Source organism: Leopardus geoffroyi, chromosome A1 (genome assembly GCF_018350155.1).
Source record: "Leopardus geoffroyi isolate Oge1 chromosome A1, O.geoffroyi_Oge1_pat1.0, whole genome shotgun sequence".
Classification (NCBI taxonomy): domain Eukaryota; kingdom Metazoa; phylum Chordata; class Mammalia; order Carnivora; family Felidae; genus Leopardus; species Leopardus geoffroyi.
This window is the reverse complement of record NC_059326.1, coordinates 91,324,504-91,330,552: the sequence shown is the minus strand read 5'-3', so window position 1 is coordinate 91,330,552 and position 6,049 is coordinate 91,324,504. Positions and strand designations below refer to the sequence as shown.

Below are 6,049 nucleotides of genomic sequence, written 5' to 3'. Positions count from 1 at the left end.
ATCAGTAGGACAGGCACACCTACCTTCTCTCCTCTCTGGACCACAGTGAGGTACAACTTTCTCTTGGGGACTTAGCTTTTCTGTGTGAAGTACTCCCTTCCCATTATCTACCCCCCCCCCCCCCAGTGCTATTTATCAAGCTGGTTCCTGCTCCTCCCTCAGATTTTCAGTCCTCTGTGCACAAACACCTTCTCAGGTGCTGTCTGTTACTCAGTCCTGAAAACGGACTCATGTTGTACATGTGATGTAACTCCTTGGTCAAGTCTAGACCTTCCAGTGGTCTTTAAGATCCATGAAATCATGGATCATGTCTGTAAGCAAATTAGAATAGCTTCCCAACATTGATGCTTCAAAACTTAATAGGACCTGGAATGTTAAGTGGAATCACTTGGAGGCGTTTGTCAAAGACCAATGCCAGTGATTTGGACTGAATTACTTTGGGCTGAGGCCCACCACTTCGTATTTGTAAAAAGTTCTTTAGTTTATTCCAACGAGCAGCCTGGTAGAGCTCTATTCCCATAGAGGAATAGCGTGCATTTTGCCATGAGCTGCAGCTGAGAGCGGGGGGTGGGGGGGGGCCTCCTTAGTCTTCTCCCCATCCCCCACCCCTCCTCACTGTGCTCCAGGGAGGTGGGGATTTTGTAATGGACTCATTCCTGGGCTGTAAATTAGAACTCACTGACCTTTCATGATGCTGAGGGGGTTCCCTTCAGGGATTCTCCAGTGACGATCCAGGTGGGGTCCAAAGTGTCAGCAGTTCCGAAGGTCCCAGGTGGTTCTAATGCACCATCAGGATGGGTAAATTTGCTTTAATAGGGTCCAAATGGTCAGGCTCTTCTGATTTTGCTCCCCCTCACCCCTTGAGAAATCATTTTATGAGAACCCAGCAGCTTGAGGCAGAGGACTGGAGCCTGACCTAGAAACTCTTCCAGAGATTTCCTCCGGAGGATTTGCAGATCAGATAATGGGTTTGTCAAATATTCTTAGGGCTATTTGTCCTGCAGAGGTGATGTGAGGAAATGCTGTTTCACTTTGAAAGCTTATGGAAACCCAACGCTGTAAGAAATTGTTTCTATTAAAAATGCTTCCTGTGTAGATAGGTTGAAACTCTTGGCTGAATGCTTGAATACAAGGGGTGCTGTGTTAGTATCGTACAGGCAAAAGTACTTGAAGTGAATGAACATACTTGGTTTTCCTAGAGGAAGGTCCATAAGTGGCAAATTCTGGGTGAGCCAAGGGCAGATAGTTTCAGATATGCCATGGAAGGGACTTGGAACTATTTATAGAGATAGTCACAGGTTCCTGAATGACAAAAGAGAAATAAAATTTTTGGATTGTCAGGGGGAAAAGAGTGGACCAGAGGGGGGAAAAAACAGAGGGGGAGGTTTGAGACCATTTAAGCCCAAGTGTGTGATGAGTCTGACTGAAACTGGGGACAGGGAGCTCAAACACACAGGGATGATTTCTGTGCTGAGGAGGAGCCCCACACTGACCTTCCTACTATAGACCCTCCATCCCTGTGGTGTCCAGGGTGCCCCCAGGTGGCAGCTGTCACCTCCCACAGGTCTCAGGGGAAAGGGTGGGGACCAGGAGTTTGACTTCTGGGTCATCCAGTTCCTACCTTGGTCAGGACCTGGTGAATAACTCCTGACTCCTTGGATGCACCTAGGAATCTGAAGGCAGCAAGTTGTTTGTGGAGGCCTCTGGGTGAATGGGTAGGTAGGAGATAGGGTATCTAGCCTGCAATCTGTGCAAGTCCTCGCACACCCCTACTGCCCCATCCTGTGATCCAAGAAAAGGAAATTGAGCCCTGGTGCACCTGGGACTGCTTTTGTTTCCCCTACTGTGCCCTGAAGGAGGCTCTTGGAAAAGCCTCCCAGGGTGAGCACATACAGTCCAGTCTAACCAGTGTCTACCTCCACAGAGATGCCCTAGGGGTGGGGCCCCCAGACAGGGTGGCTGAACATAAGACCGAGAAGATGTAGCTGCAGCCACCCCTGTCTCTGACTAATCTATGGGTGTATTGCCCACCCCCTGGTTCTAGCAGAGTCCCTCTGCCTGGGGTTTGACACCCAGACAGAGGGTCTGAGTTCCTGGAATGCTCACTTTTAGATCTATGGTTGCTCACAAGCGCCCTCTAGTGACCATGCGGTTAGCTAAGTTCTCACAAAGTTCATGTTAGCAGGAAGACAGTTACTTGTCCAAGGACTAAATCCTAATTGTTTGGGTTAAACTTATTAGTAATAGGGAAGTGAACCGTTGGGTGTAATGATAGTTTTGAAGAGAGAGACTAGAGTAAGCTGGGATCTATAACGGGATGAAAGTTCATTTACACTTCTTGTGAGGCATGTGGAGAAATGGATGTAAAGACCATGTGATCTCGACATACGTGCATGGGTGTACACATGACATGGAAATATTCTAAGACTATTACAGCACCTTCAGCTCAATATTGTAGGAGGATGATGCCAAGAACAAATGAAAGGACAAGGCTGTCCTCCTAGAAGACGCTGAAAGCAGGATATAAAGCGTTCTCTCTGATGTAAAAGTGCCCCTTGAAGGTCAATGAGCCTGTGAACACTAACAATGAGGAGGCAGGAGAAGGGTGGCCAAACTCAAGGCCCTGGGAAGCTGAGACCACTCCCAGTTCTTTGGCTTCCTTGTCTCTCTTCTCCAATCCTGGCTACAGGGAGAAAGATCAAAGTTGTCCATTCCAAAGTTTATTCATGACCTCCACCTAGGGGAAGGAAGAATTCATGCATACAGGGGACTGTGTTAATATCTTGTCTCCCCACTGGAGTTAGGATCAATGTTGTAGAGTATCTTGAAGTTTCCAGATCTGGTTCAGAGTTTGTAAAGGATCTATCTAGATCCTGTGGAGAGATGGGACCTTCTCTTGAGTAAGTTGAGGAGACGGGCTTGAAGGTGACAGGGGAAGGCTCAGGCCCTGAGTGCCTGGCCAGGTTCTGGAGGTCCTCATCACATATCACTTTCCTGGGCTGCCTGAGCCTCTTGGGCATCCTGGTCATGTTTAAAGTTCATATTCCAGAGCATATAGCAGTCAAGGTCAAACTTCCCTCAGTCAAAGCAGCCCCTGTAACCCCAAGGCCTATAGTCCAGGAATGTGACCCATTCCACTGGCTTTGGGAACTTGACAAAGGTTGCAAATTGGAATCCCCAGCTGGAATAGGTGACAGGTGGCAAACTTGCATGACCTTGTTTTCTTTCAACCTTGCAATGAAGTATTGATCTACAAAGCCTTCTGTCAGTAGTTCATCATTTGTCTACTGATGACCTTCTAGGTGTGACAGAGCTCTGGGATGCAGTGGGACTTCTGATGGCCAAATGGGAAGGGTGGACCAGAGAGATTCCACCTGCCTCCAGGGTTCATGAGGTTCTGGATCCACTTGCCCAAGTCTCCCAGTGTCAGCTCCTCAACCGCCAGTCATGGTGTGTGTGTGTGGGGGGGGGGGTGTCCACGCTGCTCCTCACTTTCCACGAGGCTGCTTGTGTGGGGTTGCGTTCAGAGGTCCTTGGAAGTAGCTGTGACTTTCAGCCTCTCAGCTGGGACTGTGTGGTGAGCTGAGGGCTGTGTCCTGGTGGATTCCAAGAGCTGCCTATGGATGGAGTCAGGGCCAACCAGGCCACTGTCCCAGTTGGTTCATCCAGGTTTGGGAACCTTTGTTCTCCTATGCTATCATCCCACACCTGCATCTGAGCTAGGCTGTGTGTGGAATCCTGGGAGAAGATGTGCTGTGGTCTAGAGAGATTTCCAGGGTCACATGGTAAACCATCTTTCAGTGAAACAATTCCCAAATCAGGCTGAAATTCCAGATCTGTAGATCTGACTAAAGCAGATATTTTGAAGGCATTGTCAAAGTTTGTGTATATCCGTTGGCTCTGGCCAGCATTTTCTCTAATAGGTATGGAAAGCTCATCCTTGATTGGTCAAGTATGGATGGGCCAACTGAGATCTCTGGTGGTTTTATTTTTTTTTAATTTTTTTTTTTTTCAACGTTTATTTATCTTTGGGACAGAGAGAGACAGAGCATGAACGGGGGAGGGGCAGAGAGAGAGAGAGAGACACAGAATTGGAAACAGGCCCCAGGCTCCGAGCCATCAGCCCAGAGCCCGACGCGGGGCTCGAACCCACGGACCGCGAGATCGTGACCTGGCTGAAGTCGGACGCCCAACCGACTGCGCCACCCAGGCGCCCCTCTCTGGTGGTTTTAAAAACCATAAAGGAGACTTTCTGTCTCACCCGCCTGGTTGAGTCGTTCCCATCCACAAAGCTGTGGTTAATTCAAGGGCTTAAGCTTGGAGTGCATGTCTTAAATCACAGGTGCCCCTAAACTAGCTTGATTGGAGAGCCTTGGAGGTGTGCCTGATGACAATGTGGCCAGAGGTTGCAGAGCATCATTGAGCCCCATGTCTCTACCTAGAGATTGAAAGATTGGGGTATTTTCCAAATGCATACCCCTGATTTCAGAATTTTTTCCTAGCTGAGAGTTTCCATGCAAGTGGGAAGTGCAGAAACACCAGCCTATGTAGAACTCCTAACTTAGCCAATGGTTCTTCAGTCAGGAATTGAGATAGTTCTGGCATTAAAGGCTCTCCGCATGGGTATCAGTAGTAGCATCCTCACTAGCAACCCTGCATGTCTTGTCCTTAGTGTTAGACCAGTCCTCCTTATATGAGTAACGACACAGGGTCTTGTCTCTGTGGGGAAAGTCTCTGATCAGGGTGGTCGAGCACCAGTTCCCAAGGCTGTCATTGAGTGATCTGTGGTGTACTTCCCAGGGCAGCAGATCCTAGTGTGACCCTTAGCCTGGAATTTAACACCCAGATCAGAAGTTGTTAACCAACCCCAGATCTGGGTGCAAATGTTCTTTTCTGCCCCAGGTTGAGAGGATGAGGTCATAGAGGGCACCCCATCAGGCAAACTGAGTTCTCACCAAGCTTCTATTCTCCGTGGTAAAGGAATTTTTGCACACAGTCTCCTCTGGATTGTTTGGTCTTATTTCAGGTATTGTTAGGAAAGAGAAATAAGGTGCGTGTATACATAGATGTAGATGTTTGAAACTGAGCAATTGTTGAAGACCAAACTTGAGTCTGCTCAAGGGGATGTGTTCATTTGAAGTTGTCCCAGAAAATGTGGAGAAGCAGGTCTAAAAAATACAGTACAAACACATATATTAATATGAATACCTAGAAAACTATGCTAGGTACTTGTAGTGCAAGAAGTGAGAAGTAGCAGCTGTACATTAAATGGAAGGAATTAGGCCCAGGAACCTGAAAGAACAGCCATCTGATCCCTCAGGCAGGAAAAGCTAAAGGCAGGATTCTAACTCTCTACTCTATGATCTGAAAGTCCCTATGATGCGGAAGGAGTCTCCATGCAGGAAGAGCAATGAAGGAGAGGGAGAAGAATGATGGGTCCCAAGGCCCAGGAAGCCGAGTTTTCTTCCTGCCCTTGGTCTCTGTGTTCTACCTGAGCCCCAGGGACAAGACAGAACTAGAGGTCTTCTCATTCCATTACACAGCAGGCATGGCATCCCTTGTGTCAGGTGCAGTAGGCTTCAGTGTTCAAATTGTCTTAAACCTCAGTCATAAAAAGTGGCTCACTGCTTCTGGGGTGGGGTCCACTGGGGTGGAGACAGGAAATGGGTGTGGAGATCCCATGGACAGCTGAGAGGGCAAGGATCCCATCCAGGGACCTTAGAACATTCATGTAGATCACATGTTGGGGGGGGGGCATAGCATCTACCCGTAGGGAACAATTCCTGAACTCCCTTCATCCCTCACTCACAGCTTCAACTTAAGCAGAAATCTGATATCCACCATCACACATAGGGGGCATAAACTAGATCTGTTTCCACACTAGAAATAAAAAAATCCAGGAAGGCCTGTCTCAAGGGTAGCATCCATAGCATTCTGATGGGAATCTTTCTCTCACATTCCTGGTGTGCAGACCAAGCCTCTTGGTTATTCAGGACCACAATTTGTCTTCCGTGTTTGTCCACTTGATAGATCTGGCTGAATGAATTTC

The 6,049-nt window shown here is 48.1% G+C and overlaps 1 long non-coding RNA gene across 1 annotated transcript; it reads right to left on the bottom strand.

Moving 5' to 3' along the window:
• Positions 1 to 460: 460 nt before the first annotated feature.
• LOC123601832 lies at positions 461 to 1,281 on the bottom strand. The gene is made up of 2 exons (XR_006714267.1): positions 1,187 to 1,281; positions 461 to 859 (listed from the first exon to the last, which is right to left on the bottom strand). It is a non-coding gene; the product is annotated as an uncharacterized LOC123601832 (long non-coding RNA).
• Between the last annotated feature and the right edge of the window lie 4,768 nt (positions 1,282 to 6,049).